Genomic DNA, 17,851 nt, shown 5'->3' with positions numbered 1-17,851 from the left:
TAATTAAAAAAAACACGTATTTTGTTACTATATTTTAATCTACTTAACAACTCTCAAAGCTATACAGAGATCATGTAGACTAGTTTTTATTATATTTTATTTAATATTCAATTACTTAAAAATATTTAAATATTAATAATGTAATACTTAATGTGTCATTATCTTTCATCTAAAAATAGTGTAATAAAATGACAAATTATTTTTTATATAATTATATATTAAAAATTTAAATTTAAGTTATTGTTTTAAATATAAGCAATTCTTTAATTTATGTACAAAAATTTTATTTTAATTTGCTATCTAATTGCACAATGTCTAGTTTAAGAACAAACAAGATTTCCTTGCTTTTATTCAACGACGACTTTGCGATTAATCGAGAGAAAGATAAGAATCTAAATCGGCAAGAGACCGGAATAATTACACAGGGCAAGTCAAAAAGTGGACTTTGATTATTATTATACCTTTTTCATATACGACTTTTATTGTTGAAATAACATTATCAATGAGGCCCGACTGATTTATTGCTGTCGAAAGTTATGTAAGTCCATATAGCGGCGCATTGAATTAGTTTGTTCAACGGGCAACAAAACGTCTGCTTTTTCGCGCAAAACGTGTGCGGAATAGGGAACTTTTTCCGCCGTCGCTTCTTTTATATTATACACGGCAGTTTAAAATAAAAGCAAGTTGCTTGGCTCGTCGTTCTTGTATGTGTCGCTTGATAGAGCAGTTTAACTTCGCCAGTACGGCACTGCCCGCGATGCCGAGGCCATAATTCTTCTGCAGACCTTATCTCGTACAAATGAGATCAGAATTAAGGTAAATTCACATCGTGCTGTCCGCATAAATTCACTTCTTGAAAAATCAACCGCTTGTACTATATCAAAGGCCGTGGTGGACAAGTTTTTACGTGCTCGTTTTTGCCGCAAATAACATCTGTATAGAAAATCGAGCCAGGATAAGAAATTATGTTTGCGTTTCGATCGCGGTGTTTTACCGAGCAAATATTCTCACGCATAAATCAAACTGGCAGGTCTGCTGAAATTCAACTTGGAAAGACAACTTTTCACAATTTAAAGAGAATTTTAAACGCTCTCTCCATTAGCAATATTAAACGTGGAATCCCGATTTGTATTGCAAAAACCGCCGCTTTTCTTGACCAAATAAAAATTCTACTTTTTACATTTATCTAAATGACTCTTGATCTTTGGTGGCCAACTGCAATTAAAGAAAGATTCCGATCTTTCTGGGATTTAAGTTGAGTGAAATTAAACAGGTTTATTTGCAAGTGAATTTCACCTAACGATACTTGACTTATGAGATTAGCATTTTATCAGGAATCAGAATCTATTAATCAATATAATATTAACCTTATCTCTTACGCAGAAATTTATCCTAATTATAATGTACAATTGATTTATAATTTCCAGCAGATTTTGTATTTAATATACGCAACTAAAATCTCAAACTTTTGTATATCCAGTAATTTATTTATTTTTAAAACTAAATAAATGTATTAGGAATTTATTTCGGCACCTCAGAGCCTGTTTTAAAACATTGAATGTTGTAGCGGGAAATTTATCCACTAAAAACCTGTGGAAACTAAAGGTATTTTTAGACCAAACCCGAACTGGTCTGATCACATTGAAAATTTAGTGTGACACAAGTAATAAATTTTTACCGTTCTTTCTCTTTTAACAAAGTTGTTGGAAAATGCCATTCTAAAATTACCCTCAAAAGAGACCAGTGGCGAAAGCCTTATTTGGTACCTGAAAATATTGTTAATTAATAAAAACGACATCATGCTGTTTACTTTTAAACTAATGTGTATCCTTAAACGTTCAATGACACAAAGTGACCCAAGCAAATCAATAAAAATATTTTATTTTTCTGGCTCTCAAATTTCTCATTTAAAAGCAGGGCATTGCTCTTTCTTAATCAATAAATAAAAACATGAACAGATAAATAAAGTTTCATTTATTTTAATGCTCAACGGTACTCTCTAAATTTCTCATGAATAGAGTTCACATCTGTCCTTTGTGAAAAAAGAGGCTTTTCTGCTGGCCAAATACGGCAAATCTATTTGAATGCGGCTGCCATAAAAGCAATTACCAATAACACGACCCGCGCAAAAAACGAAACAAGAATGCGTCCGGATTTGTCTCAAAAATTGTTACGAGTTTTCGCAAAAAACCCGCGCATTGGATAAAATTCTTACGCGTCGCGCTTGTACATAAAGTGTTGCTTTTTTCTGCGATACAGAGCGCGGCCTTTTTATATTCAAGCCGGGCAATGTATATAAAATACAGAAAGGAAGAATTAAAAAATTTCGTGTCCCTTTTGTACGTTATAATGCCAAAAGAAGTGCCGCCTGCTTTATTCAGCAGGTTTCGTCTTGGCCTAGGAAAAAGCGCCGCCAAGAATAAGATATTAAAAGGGCTAACATACACGATGGCCGTGCTGATGCTTTTTTGCCATAGAAGCTGCTGCACGTTGTATGTGTTTATAATATACCATAGAGTACATCGTTTTATGACGTGTCTCTTTTTATTATATAAAAATGTCAGCAAGCAAGGAAAATAATTGCTTCGCTGTTAAGGTGAGGAGGTTGCAAGAAAGGCCCACTATAACTTTTTTGTTATTTCGCCGCCGACAGCATGTAAGAGAAGAAACATCAAAAAATAAAAATAAATTTCCCTCAAAGACAAAAGAGGGGATCTTCTTTAATGCACGATTTTTTTTTTATTATCGCTCTCATAAGAGAAGATTTTCTGTCATATTTGCTGACAAGAGAGGCGCAAAAAACGCCGTTTTTTCACATTAAGGTGCACATATTGCATGCATCATGCACAACACAAACAAATCATAAAATATACATATTAAGTAAGTTTCGCGGCGGCTGAGAGCCGCAGCTGAGAGAGGAGGCTCGGCTGGCGTTTTTTTTTTTATATTTTTTTCATAAAGGAGAAAGAGACAAAAATAATATTTGAAGTGCAGCATAGATGCAGCATGGGAAACATCAAAGCCGCGGTGCAGAGAATGATGATGCAGCATAAAAGTAATGAAAGCGGAAAATTATACAGAAAATTCTGCATCAGACCTGCCACCACGAAGGCGACCTCTTTTCACATCCCACCTCGACACCAATAAAAATTCTATTCATTTAAAATAAACTTAAAAAAAATATAAATTTATTGGTAAAACCACAAGAATGTAATATTGGAGAGAAATTTATTTCTCATTTTTTTTTGCTTCTTAAATAATTTCATGTAATTAGGGGCTATTTGTCTTATATATTTTTTTCCACTCATTCGCCAATTTTCTGCTCGGTTTCGTTTTATATAATTTTTGAGGCCGGCGTGGAAATGAAAGGCACGCACTTCAGTGGCTCTCCATTGTTTCAACTTTTTGTCTTGGTGCATTAACAGAGAGAGATGGATGGATGACACATCGAAATACACACACACAAGAGGAGAGAGAGAAAGAATGGGGAAAAAATGCAGTTATAAGGCAATAATAACAGACACACCATAAAACCTGGTGATATTTCTCAATCTGAGGAAAACCGCATTAGCACTATTGCTGGCTGGCATCATCGTAATTCAAACAAAAATCTTTGTGTTGTTCTTTCCATATAATTTCCAACAGAGTGTGCCATTAAAGAAAGAAGCTGCCGTGTAAATAATGTAAAGTTGAAGTTTCTTTTCAAAGGTACTATCAACATTACACGCGGCACACATACACAATAGGTGTTAAAAAATATACGTCTTTCGCTGCCTTTTGTTTCCAAATAATGGCCGAAAAATAAAACTCCAGGCCTGCTTTCATTCTCGGGTCGCACCTGACTTTTTCCTCCTAAATCTTGTGACTTCTTGCTCCTTCGGAAACTTTCTTTGAAATTCGCACGGCAGTGTCAATAATCTGATTACCCGTTTTTGTTGCAGAGTGTGACCGTAGCTGCCGCGCAACTTTCAGATCCGCAGCAGCACAATCTGGCCATCCTTTTGGTGCAAGTGAGTATTAAAGTTATTTTTTTTTTTATTGCTATTAGTAAAGAGAACCGCGTGAATATTACTCTCACGAGTCTTGTTTTTTTTATGTGTGCAAAAAGCAGCTGCGATCTCATTTCTAGCCAGAATGGTGGGATTTGCATAAATGTTATACGACCGTGTAAGTTTTTATTTTCTCTTCAAGATTTATGTACAAGCAATTGCGGCAATGATTTTTTTTCAAAACTGGGTTTGGTGAAATTTTCAATTATAAATTTTATTTCGCAACTCTGACAAGTCGACTAACCTGAATTTAACCTACAAAACGTTCAAAGCAGCCGACGGGGTGAAATTATTAAAAAAAAAATATTGGAAATAATTGATTTTTAATTAAATGAAGAGACTCGGTCAGATCCAATTCAGAATTGATTTTTTTACGGTAAAATTTAATAAATGGATGTTTTGATTTTTTTTTTTTTAATATTTATGATTATTTTGTGTGTTTGAGGGAAGGAAACGCCTCTGAAAAGTGAACCGCAAAAGCGGCGGGGCAGCGCACGCATTTCGTTTTATATTATTCGCCAGCAGCCGCTTGATGGTTCGTCGCGTGATAACAACAATGCGGCGCATGCAATACAAATAAAGCGAGAGAAACGAACCGCAATGGTCGGAATTATTTTATCACTTTTTCCAATCCCTCCTACCGAAAACGAACGCACACGGGGGAGGGGTCAATCAGAGAAATTACAAAGGGGTGCTGCGGCGGCAGATGTGTCCACCCGAATATATATAATGTACGCAGTGGGTGTTTTTTTTTCTTTCATATGTATTAATTCTTTGCTCATGCCAAGGGGGAGTGACGTCTGAATATAAAAATTACAATTTCGCGAGTGGAAATAAAAGCGCGAAAGGCGGTGGGAGTGGAACAATGAGGGTTTTCGTTTGTTTATTTTTTTTTGTTTTTTGTTTTTTATTCGGCCAATTAAACGCAGTGCCAGCGTCGACGGCCGTTCCGATTGGCCGGATAGTAAGTCACAAATATGTATCGTGCGTCCTCGCCTGCAACAATGCCAATATATAGAAGTGCGCGCACCGTACCTGAATATTTATTACCCTCTGCGAGAAGTGAACCTGCTGCTGGTCGTGCAAAAAGAGCGGCAGCAACTTAATCGGGCCCGCGCGGTTCAAGAATTTCTGGTTCGCGGAGAGAGAGATTTAATTGAAACGCATCTAAATACGGATAAAATCAATCGGTACGCCATCGCTGGAATTCATTAAATTATTATTCCAGCACGTGATGAATCTGGAAATTTATTTTTCGATCGTGATCTCGGCGCGGTGATAAATTGTTCTCTTTTAATGGATTCGCCCGACGCCATATAAACGCGCGGCTCTTTCAAGGCGAATCCTAAAAAGGTGTCACTTTATTATTTCGCTCTCGAATATCTTTTTTCTATTTATATATTTTCCGCTTATCGTTGATGAACTTCTTCGGAATGCTGGCCATTTTAATTACTTTTGCTCCAGGGAGAAAGTTGGCTGTGTTTTTTTTTCGCACACGTGCAGCAGTCACATTAGTGTTTTGTGTCCGCGCGAAATTTATATATACATTATTATATTTGAGTCTGGGCGCGCGAAACAGGTTTCAACTCTGCGCGCCTGTGGTTGCTCTTAACAGCTCGATTAATGGGAAAATGGATATGATAATATATACATATTTTGCCTTGCTCCTTTTGAATCCGAATGAGAAAAAAAAATTGTAATAAAATAAGGAGTCGAAACGTATTTATAAATAAGGAGTCCCTCCTGCCGAGTCTTCATTAATAAAAGGAGAGACTAAAAAAAACCCTCCGTTGTTTTCCTCTCTTGTGCTGCGATGTTGTTGTTGTTGTATATTATGGAATTTTAATAGTACGAAGGCCTTACAAATTTTAATGGGTTTTAATGCCTTTAGGATCCCTTTTCATATCAAACTCTTTTAGACAATTTATTTCTGCCGGGCTGCTAAAATCTCATTTCGTTTCATAATGGGAGATATATTGAGCATAAAAAATGGATCTTCGTATATTTATTCCTGACCTGCGGACATGCACACATAAGTGGAGGTGCTTGAATGGAATCCGAGACTTGATAAGAAGTAAAAGGAAAAATATACCAAAAATGCAAATAATGCCTCGTAATAGAAGATAAAAGTTCCTTTGTTTCGCGCCAAGGCTCGCGGGACACAAAGCAAAAAAGCACGACTTCTTTACATGTTTATATACTTACATGTATATATAAAATTCCACTTTAGGCTGTGTAGCCATAGAAGGAGACTTGATGCTCGCAGATTGGCACGGAGAGCTTTGTGCGCGCTCATTATTCTTGGCGACCAATAATCTGGTGAAAATCGCGCGCGCGAGCAGGACAACAATATAATTTCACTCTCCGCTTGCCGATCACACGGAGATGCATTATTTAATATATATATTTTAAATAACAAACGGCAAAAGGAATCTCTCTCTTTTTCGCTTAAAGAACTCTGCTCATTTTATCGCGCTTATATTTCTCTCTGTGTGCAGTGTTATATTATTATATATTTATATAAAAAGGGGCAACTCTGTGTGTGTACTTGTTTCTTCTCGCAACAGTCAGATGAAATCGGTAAACTGTGAACATAAGTGATGCCACGCGCGATTTATCCGTCCATAAATTTTATATACTCTCTCGGGCCGCGCGCGATCGATGCACTTTTACATGAATATTTTTCAGCTCGCCGCGCCACTGACAAACAAGAAATGCACGCAGCTTTGCAATCAATTATTTCACATATAAAACCCAAGAGCAAACAAACAAACAAATAAATTTATTTATATATATAAATATACACGCGCCGTCAGACTCTTCTCTTACATTAATTCTTTTTCCGCAGAGAAATTATACTGATTGTCAGAAAGGTATCCGTTTACATTCGGACTGTGTAATTGATACACTTTCTGCTCAGTTGTTTCGCTGACCAATAATGAAGGAAGGTGTGTGGTGATCCGTTTTCATACAATATATATTATATGTTTGCTCGATCGGTTTTTGTTATATGGACAAGCCAATCCATCCATCGATCAGCTGTCAATTAAAATTAATAAAAGGGAGTGACATTTTGGTATGTTTTTATATTCGACATGAATTTTCGTGTCAACTCTTTTGAGAATGGTAGCTTTTTATATACAAAAGAAATTCCTCAAAAGCTATAACACAGACGGCTTTCAAATTAATTCCACGGAATTTTTCTACAAAAAAATTATGTGTGATATAATCTGATTACTTAAAAGCCGTATCAAAAGGGAGAATTTTATTTTATTTATACATCTCTCTTTTTATTCCTTTTGGTCTGCTGACGATTATATTTCAAAAAAGACATGCATGCATGACGACTTTAATAAGCATTGGCAACTTTGGGGTCACCGAACCGAAAGGGGAAATTCTCAACAATTGGCCAGTAATTAAAGTTGACGCGCCCTGCCTCTTGGATTTCAGCCGTTCGAAATACGGCAAATCATTCTCCATACACACGCGTGTCAATAATAAAAAAAAAAAAACGAAAGCAGCAAACTCTTGACACTTTCGGCACAACTTGTGTAAGTCGCCATATAACATACATATTTTGCACAGGACATCGCGACTAGTTTTCATACATGCACGCGAAATCCAGACCGCGGGGAGAAGCACTCTCGCCCAAAAACCTGTTTTTTGCAGAGAAATTTCACAGCGTGTCGCTCTTAAAAAAATTGCGGACATAATTTTAGCACTATTTGTACCAAAAATTAACCGAGAAAAAAAAATAACTAGAAAAAAAATCCGTTGTCTTATATATTCTGGCCTCTCTTGTCCAGACAAGTTATTTTATGCACACTCGATTTTTCTCGTAATTTCGAGGGAAACTCAATCAGGCAAAAAGGGTGCAGGCCAGGTTACATCTCGCCATGTAAAGTAGTGCTACATTGTACATATTGGTAACCCAAGCTGCGTCTCATACAAGAGGTTCCTGATTAACAACAGACGGCGGATATATCTTCCTTGCATGTCCTTCATGTTATTCTCAGCAGATCGGCGCGGCCAATATATAAATTTATTTATAAATAAAAATTCGGTCTTGCTTGCATGATGCACGGAGAGCTCGCAGTCCTTTCCGACGGTTTCCACTGTGTCGGAGGTCGTGGTATCAGCTTCACCTCACGAAAGAGAGAAGACACCTCTTTCCACTCGCTCTTTGAAGCGGCGACTCGCAGAATAAGGGTTAACAGCAGCGTTAATAATTAAAAATGTCTCCTGAAGGGTTAAATATCATCACAGACAGAGAGAGACGCGCTCTCTTGTACAACATATGCACGCCGCGCGATAAAACATAATCCTTTCGAGTTGCCACCCACATTCAATTTTGAACGATTTCCGCTCAAAAAAAAAAAATCATCACGAGCCGTATACATTTTAAGATAAAATCCAGCGTTTGAGTTCTGTTTTATCTTTCCTGCCAGACAAGTCTCTTCTTGGATTTCCACTCTCTCGCTCGTTTTTTTTTCCTCCGTGTGGGGGTGTTTTTGACCTTTCATGTGTTGATATCAAATTCAAAGCTCAAGAGATAGAGTTTGTACTTAAATATATATTCAGTTTTTTCCTATCTGGCTGGAAATTCACGCCCGTCCGTCCGGTTGTGATGAGGTCCAGATGCTTTCCGATTTCTCTAAAAAAAAAATACACATGTAGATTATTTTACGGCGCTCTCGTCATAAAATTTTTATGATTGAAATTTATTATGAGAGCTGGTTGGGATTTCGGAGGAAATTCAGGCCGATACCAACCGTTTTGGACCCATAATTATGCAAATTCGGTAGAAAAAATTTATATTAATACATTCGTGGCCTCTTTTTTTATATACCAAGCCAGCAGATTTGTACTTAGACAGTCTCGCCGCGGCTGTTACTTGATATGTTGATCTCGGCGAGATGTGTAATGAACTCAAGACGCTAAAGACTTCTGAAGACAACATTTATTTATTTTACGTATAAAAAAGCAGCAGCTTTGCGGCTGTCTCACTCATTTCGCTTTATATGCCTCAAATAATCATCAGCGTGCGGAAAACGCCTCGAAAATCTTGTCTACAATTTTATATCTCTCGGTTTATATTCCTTTTCCATTGTGTTCGAGATGACTGTTTGCACCAGTTATTTTTACGTTATTTAATGAGACTTAAGGTAATTACCCGTCTTATACCGTGCATTGTTTCTTCTGTAAGTACACGATTCTGAACCGAGATAAAAACGGCGGGCACATCCATGCACATATAATGTTGTATTTTTATTTATAGAAAAAAATAAGGCGAGCAGCGTCTCTTTCTCGCTGCTCGATGTGGGCCGAGACTCCATTAATTATCAGCTGCTGCGATCAAAAGTATAAAAAAGCAACCAACTCGCCTCTTTCAGCCGATTTCAATGCGGCATGAGTGAAATTATTGCACACGTGAGAGATTCACCGCGCCATCTTGGTCCACACGCCTCTCTCGGATGAGATGCAGCAGAAGAGAGAAAGACCGGAAGAGGAGCATGTGGCATTTTTCATCTCTCGTGGCGCCCGGATTTTTTCTCTTTCATTCACTCGACCGGTTTTTTTTTATATTTATACGAGACTAATTCCAACACTTCAGCCGAGATGCATATTAAATTAAATTGAAAACGACGCGGAACAGTCGTCTCGCAGTCACGCTGCTTTCGCGCGATTAGTCGTGACTCTTTAATTTTGAGTTCAAGCCGGGCAGAAAAAGCGCTGGATTTTCTGGTGACACTCAACAACCGTCTGTTAATGAGAATCTCGCCCCGATTTTTGAGCACACACGCCAGTGAATCATCAGAAAATTAACGTGGCGCGGGTGCAATCAAAAGTGAAATAAGCGCCAACGGTGAGGCACGCCCAGGTGTTTGAAATTAAATCAAATATTGTTGCTCTCGCCCCGCCGTGTCCCTGATTAATCATTTTTCGCTAATGACATCACTCTTGGGTGGAAGAATTTATATGTTATTTATTAGGGGCATATGCGCTCTTGTGGAGGTCGTTTATGCAAATAAACGAGCAGCCGATCGAAATCGGATTTTAATTATATTTCGGGGTGACGCAATTTCCTTGAATGGATTGAGAGGAATGTGAATGGGAAACGTTTTCAATAAGACAATGGGTGGATAATGGATAAGGAGGAAGGACTTACGGAGGAAAAAATGTGCCAAATCACCGAGTTTGATGGCGAAGCTTTGGAAAATAAGAATTGTTTTCGATTTTAGTGGTTTTGCGTGGGAAAAAATAGCGCCGATTTCACATAAGGCTCGCAATAAAGAGGCTTGATTTACTGGGATTCCCTTCTAGTCATAAATTTAATTCAACAGGAAAGGAATTATCAACGGAAGCTTCAAACAAAGTTTGATACTTTTTAACTTTTTAGAAATTAAATTAAAATTCACTAAAATTTAATTTTGAATATTATTGTAATTTCCTTGGATTTCGAAAGTAAGTAGATTTTATTTTATATTTTTTGTATAAATTTTTCAATTAAATCGAGGCACTTTTGTAACTTTGTGCTGAGAAAAAATTAATAATTTAAAAAAGTCAGTATGAAGCTTACTTACTTACTCAGTTGCTAATTTTTGGTCATGAAATTAAAATCTCAAATTCAATTTTTTTACAAATTCCCATTTAAATTAATTTTAGTTTAAAAACAAAAAAATCAGCAGACCGAGGTCGCCTTTTGAGATTATCCTTTTCAATTTCTTTTCTTTTCTTAATCAACATAAAATATATAAATTAAAATTGAATTATAAATTTAAATAAAATTAGAGCTAAATTATATCTAATATTCCGCAGAACCAGAAATTCAAATCAACGCAATCTCAAACTATGACGGCTGAATACGACAACGCTCTCAGGCCAAATTAACATGAGCTCAATTCTGCACGACCGAGCAAATAACCAATCAAATCCCTCTATTCCCACACGCGTACACATCCAGGCGCGTGATTTTGCGGCACCTGGATGCAGTCGGTGCAAAACCTGGGCATGGCGATGCACAAGATGCATTTGCAGATAGGCATGAATTATGCTGGGAGGCACATGCAGTAATCAGGAGCGATGCTAGGGGCCACTCTGAAATTGCATACATGTTCAAATACATATACAACGGGGCCGGTCGGTCGGTCGGCTGACATTTGCAATTGCAGATTAATTGATATCTGCAGACGAATGATGTCGGGCCGCAGTGTAGACAAAAGCATTACTGCAATATTCCGAGCAACCCCTTTTCATAGCCATTAGTCAATATGATGCTGCGCCGCCGTTCTCTCTGTGTTTCACTCTCTGTATGGGTAATAAATTGCGCGCGCCTAGCTGCTGGATAGATATGGATGGATGGATGTGCAGCATGATGTGATATGTGTGTATGCTGCCGGACAATCCCATTTTCAAATGTAACCCATTAATAACATTATTGTGCGGAGCGAGTGAGTGAGTGAGCAGACGTGTATCAGATTTACGCGTATATAAAATAAATTCCCACACCACAGGCCCCGGTTTGGTGGCGACGCTGCTCTCACTCTGTGCAGGCAGGCAGACAATCAATTTTTCAAATTAATTAAAACTGCTGTTTGTGTGAGTTGCGAATTTATCAGCAATTTGCACAAATCGGGAGTGAGATCCATCCACGTCCCTTCCGCATTATTTATATCAAGCGGTTTTTCGATGGGTGGATCTGTTTCGCACGCGCACAAATTGACGAATTCGTTTAGTGAAATGTTCAGCCAATAATTTTCAGTTTAAGTACTTTTTTTTTATAATAAAGAACAAAATAATCAATTCTAAGATTTGAAAAAAAAAATATTAATTTGTATTATTTTGAATAGAATTTTCATTAATTTTTAATATTATTAGAAATTAAAATATTTTTTAATTAATTTCTCTAAATTTTAATTTGCTAATTTTGATTTTAAATATATGTATATTATTAAATATTAAATTAATAATTTATTCTGGTTGACAATTATTATTGATAATAAGAGAAGAAAACTTGTAATTTTCGACTTTCGACTCAGATGTTAGGAAAATGTCTTCATTGCAATTGAATTTATGGAATTTTATTAAAATTGATATCTTCAAGCACCAATTTTGCAAGAACATAATTAAAAATATAACTATTTCACAAGCGCAACGAGAGGAAAAAAGCAATTAGCGGTGCTGACAATAAATTTAATCTGTTTAAACTCGAGTAACAGCCGCTCAGGCAAGAAGCAATCAATATAAAGTTTTATGGTCGGCACACTCGCAACTTTTTCCACGCTGAAAGAGGCCGATTTTGCTGATTTTATTCGCACAACTGACTAATTGGTCGGCATCGTAAATAACTTTAACACGCCATAAAACTGCTGCACTCATTCATTAGTCTCGAGCGAGCGTGCACTTCTTGCATATACATGTGTAAACGAACGAGTTTCAATTAAAATGCATGGCTTTTTACACCGAGAAATTAATTAATGCGCCGTATTTAGCGCCAGCTTTCTTTTTTCTTCTTCGTCTACGAGTTTAAATATAACATTTTGCAGTAATTTCTGCAACGCTCTCATCTCAAAAGCTGCCGTAATAAAATTGTTTCCAAGACAAATAGCACTATAAATGGCATCTTGCTTGGGATGGGTATATTTTCGCTCGCCCGAGGCCTTCTCTCTCTTCCTTTGCACATGTAAGCGTGTGTATATTTGCTTGGGCGTTTATCAGCGCCGGAAAATCTGCTGCCGCTTCGATCGCTTCCAAACTTTGCCAGTCGATAAGTTGCGTCTCGGAATTCGCCAATTCCTGGAAAGCTCCGAGCCGAGAGGGTGTTGCTCTGCGCAATTGATTTCAAAACTCGCTCCTGCACTAAAAGTGGCACGGTGTGACTAGGGAGGTGCTAATCACGGCCAGGCATAAATTAGCTTTTATCACATGATGTATTTTTTTTTTGCCTCAATTTACACTCCATTGTAATTCACACGCGTACGTGTCAGTCCGTCAGCCTCCTTTTCCTCCGAAGTGACGCGATATTGAAAAGGGATAAATTTTCTCTCTTTCTCTCCTTCTTCGCGAGAGCTTTTTTCTTTCTTCACATACATACATGTACTCTCTGAAAGGCGGAATTAAGTTTGACAATTCCCGAGCTGGCCCCGCAGAAAGCGAAATTTCGCGCAGCGGGCCGTCTTAAATTACAACCGTCTCGGGATTAAATAAGTCGAAGATTAATTTCAGAACCCGATCTGCGGCGACTACGCGTCGATCTCCTCCTTTTGTGTTTATTTTATTGTCTCGCCGGGCCCGACCAATTCTCGCTTGTCACACGAAATTTGCGCACCCGCCAGTGGATTTCCAAACTTGTCACTGCAGATTTAACCAGATTTTGAAAATGATCTTAAAAAAAAAGAGATTGTTTTAATAAATTATGTGTCCTGTTATAAAATTGAGCACATTTTCGCTAGAAAGAGCGGTGTCGCTCATTAGTGGGTTCAAAAACCAACAGCTGGTGACGTTCAGAGTGTGGCGAAAATCGCGACGTGTTATGTTAGCTCTGCGCTGTGAAAATAAACCGAACCGAGTGACACTTTCCGATCGCAATTTGGGGAAAAAAGATTTGCAAGACCTGATACCGCGTGAAGAGATAACATCAAGAGACTAATTTAATTAAAAAAAAGGGCCACGTATTTTTGTCATCAAATTATATACAAATTTCTCTCAAGACACAGTCTACATTTTATTAATTTTATCAGAATAATAAAATTTGTCTGGACCAATTTCGGGTGAAAAAGACAGTAACCGTAAATCTTGAACTAACTGCGCCGTTATTTTTAATTAACAAACCGGCCTTTACGTAATAATTACTGCTCTCATTAAAACGTACAGCGTAAATTTCAAGTATAATCAGCTGAAACTGTTTGAATTTTTAGCATAAATCCGATTTTAATCAGCTCCATTTGCTGATTCCGATTAATTAATGCGGAGTGTCTCGCTCTTAAGGCGGACGCCGTGGCAATTTCATAATCGATGGCAGCACCAGAAGGGGCCTGAGTAAGAAGAGTCCGCGTGCAGATGGCAGCCGAACAAATATTGCACGCGCCCAAATTATATACTCGATCAAGCCGCTTGTTTTTCTAATTTAAAGAATCACGGCGTGGGCGGAGCCAGCTTTTGAGAGAGCAGAGGCAAACATCGCTTCTCTCTCAATTTGTTTTATGAATTGTTTGCCGGGGCATTAATTGCACACGCAGTTTCGTACAAAACCCTTTTACGGTGTGTGCTCAGGCGCTTGGTAGTCGTGGCTGTTTTTTAAACAAAAATATCATCTTTTTAAATAATGCGCGCCCCAGCAGCCCGCTTTCCTTTTATAATTGTTGATCCTGCGCGGCGTCGGCGGCGGCGACGGCAGACGAGGCGCCAGCCAACCTGAAGCTGCCAAAGAAAAGGAGCTCCTCTCTTATCAAAGCTCATTGTTTCTTTATGGCAGTAAAACATTTTTGGGTGTATTAACTTTGTATCACAAATGCACCTACGTGTGCTGCGCGTGTGTATTTTAGCAGCTTACGACTGTCACCGCTGAGATAACGGCCCCTTTCTTTGCAGACCCAACGCCTTCTGGCAAATAGGAGAGAGACGCATTTTTCGAGAAAAAAACAGATTTGAATATTTCCATTGCAACCCTTTTCCGTACCGATGCCTAGAACCGATTGCGAAGCTGTTGTTGTGTTAATTACATCGGAAAAATATCGTGTAATAACTCGGCGGCTGGTGCGCGCGGCGTGTGTAAATATCGCGTTGAATAATCTTCACCCCTTTACCATCTGCTGTCCGGCCGTATGTAAACCCATTTTTCATATATGCAAAGCTGCCAAATGGACGAGAATTTTTAATTGCCGCTAACTTCATTACTTTCCGGTGTTGCGGGGAAAAAACTACCATCAAATCCCGAAAATTGTTCCTTCATTTTATATATGAATCAGCGGCGACCAGTTTTTCCCCTTTGGATGCAAATTTCATTCAATTTGCCCGGCACGTACGTCTCATCGAATTTTCCACTTTCGAAAACGCGTTGATGATGACGTGTGCTTTCATTTTCCGCAAAGACCAATCGCATTTGTGCATCAATCTCTTTTGCTCTCTCTCCCGCAAAACAAACCTGGCGTTTGGATGCAATTTATTTTTAAATCAATATTAAAGGCCCGAGGGAAAATGTATATACGCGTGTGCATATATCAAATTTAAATACAGTAGACGACAAAAGGCAAATAGCGAGCGTGCAGCCCGTATGCAGATGAGTCGCGGGAAAATCGCGCCGAGGGGTGGCTGCCGGGGCTGGTGGCGTGGGGGTGATAATACGCGCGGGGAGTTTTTTTTTTATTATTAAAAATAAGACCGGAGATATATCGTCTCAAGTGCCGCTTCATTCATTAAGAGCAAAACAAGCCGCCAAGAGAGAAGACAATTTTTTCCTCATATTATCATTTCCTTGAAAAGAATATAATACGAGAGAGGGAAGGCACGTTATACGTTCTTTTTTGCATGTCCTCTTGTGCACGTCATAATCCGAACGCAATCAAAATTGGCTTTCCAAAGTTTCGTACATTTTTACCCGGCCGCGGTATATGAGTTTGGAAAAGGATTATTTATAAAGTTGGTCGCCGCTCCTGCACAATCTTCTACTTTTTTTAATAATATTCTCCGCTTTGAAAGAGAAAAGACCACCCCATTATTTCATTTATCCCCAACGCACATGCTAATCCGCTTGCCCGTCTGCTTTATTGATTGATTATATTTTGTCAAAACTATATCATGATACACTAGGGAGATTCAATTTTTATATCAAGTCTTTTTTTTTCTTCCGCGGAAAATCCGGCGGAGATTAAGTTCTATTTAGCCAAATTGAATTCATTTCGCAGCAGGCAAACGTCGTGATGTGCAATTTCACCGGCAACACAACGCGAAAGAGAAGAATAATGGAATAAAAGCCGTCTAATAAAACTTTTTCTTCCCGGGGAAAATTAAAGTGGGTAAAGGGAAAAAAATCTGCAACGAAAATAATAAAAGCAAGCGGAGACTGCTGAGGCAGCTGCTGTCATTTTATTTGCATGTCTTTCTCTCTCGCTCTCTCTGTATTTTGGGAATAAAAATTGTGCTTTTTGAGCTTTTATGGTTTACGACGTCTCTTAAAAATGTAAGATTTGCTATAAAACTTTTGTAGTTTGAGCATAAAAACCATGCACATTTTATGCGTCGTTTTTGCTGCAATGTGATTTTGCAGCGACTCGTGGAATATAAAGAGCAGAAATAAAATATACACAAACGGCATAGTTATTGTTTCTAATTGCGCGCGCCTACAAGTTCATTGACGGCTGGATGATATTCCACACTCGTGCTGGGTGTTAAAGAAAAGAGCAACGGATGCCCAGACCGATGTATATAGAAAATTATCTTGTGTGATATACAATCGCTCTAGCTGGCGAACAATATATAAAAAGGAGAGCAAGATGCGATGAGATCAGCCAGCGCGCAACCAATTCCCACAGATATAAAATAATCAATTAGTTAATTCCACATCTCTCGAGTCGTGAGAGCTTCTCTTTATTGGGTCACGCCGGTCTGCTAACCGTGTAGATGCAAAACCAGCAGGAAGAAGAAATGATAAATTTCACTCAGATTCGCATTCACAATTCACACAGCTATTATATTATTGTCCTAACGGGGGGAAGATCGCGACAAAACGGATCAATTTGCTGTGTGACAGTTGCCGGTCGCTAATGATTTTTATCCGAAAGCGACTGATTTGCATATAAAGAAGGGACGCCAGATGCTTGAAAGGGTTCCGCCAAAATTCGATACACCCGCCTTTTGTCCGGATGCACTCGCTGATGGTAATGACATTTTGACAAGCAACCTGAGCCCTGAATGTAATATTTTTTTCTGTACCTCGATGCAAAACGTTATTAATGGATATGAAATTTTTCGCGCCGCTTTGCCCGATTTCGGAGAGTGTAACAGTTTTTCTGCTCTCCTTTGAGGGAAGGGTAAAAAGCAAGGCGTGTGTGTGTATCCGATGCTGGAATATAAAAGCTAGCCGTGTACAAAAGGATGGTTACAATAATTTATCTTATTCCAACAGCGGCCAAATCTCCTCTCTGACTTCTTCCACGACTTTTTTTTAATACTGGCTGCAAGTATCATGACATAGTGTGTGCGAGACCATGAGGAATGAATATAAAAAAAATGATCCATCAGATTTCTGCCGCCGCCGCTGCCGGTGCTCTCTCTTGCTTCCTCCATTATATTTATACGCACATAAAAAGGAGCACGCCTGCTTGATTGATGATCCTTCCTCGCTCCTTTCTTGACCAGCACTCTCTGTGATATGTAAAAATCTGCCCTTTCCACCCAACCCCTTTTTGCAAAATACGTCCTCCCTATATATGCGCGCAACCCCTTTTCCTATTTAAATCTCGCTGCTAATGGATTTTTACGCACTAGACTGATCAATTTGCTTAATCATCGGCCGTCGTCGCGTCGATGGAAATTTTCGCCAAACATCTGCACATGCACGCACGTGATAGTCATTTATTTCAATCAGGCCCCGCCGCAACTCGAATCAAGGTCGTACTCCGATCGAGATTAAATATGAATAATTTCGAGTGAAAAAATTTAATAAAAATTAAAACGCTCCGAGAGTGTATCAAAGTTGCGATAACACGGCTCAAGAAATTTGTGCTTTTAAGCAAAAATAAGCGGATGATCGAGAGTTTAGAAATATAAAATGCCCTCTTCTGCGCACATGAAATTTATCAGAG

The 17,851-nt window shown here is 38.4% G+C and overlaps 1 protein-coding gene across 6 annotated transcripts in view; it reads left to right on the top strand.

Moving 5' to 3' along the window:
* Positions 1-17,851, top strand: part of LOC132199093 (zinc finger protein castor homolog 1-like) — a 238,490-nt gene that overhangs the window by 175,203 nt on the left and 45,436 nt on the right. For all 6 annotated transcript variants that reach the window (XM_059623558.1, XM_059623562.1, XM_059623559.1 and 3 more), the window contains one exon: positions 3,942-4,010. The gene's annotated coding sequence lies outside the window, so the exon portion shown is untranslated. The remainder of the gene's footprint in view (positions 1-3,941; positions 4,011-17,851) is intronic.

This window comes from Neocloeon triangulifer, unplaced genomic scaffold (genome assembly GCF_031216515.1).
Source record: "Neocloeon triangulifer isolate White Clay Creek 2 clone unplaced genomic scaffold, ASM3121651v1 ptg000013l, whole genome shotgun sequence".
Classification (NCBI taxonomy): Eukaryota; Metazoa; Arthropoda; class Insecta; order Ephemeroptera; family Baetidae; genus Neocloeon; species Neocloeon triangulifer.
This window is presented reverse-complemented; position numbering and strand designations above follow the sequence as displayed.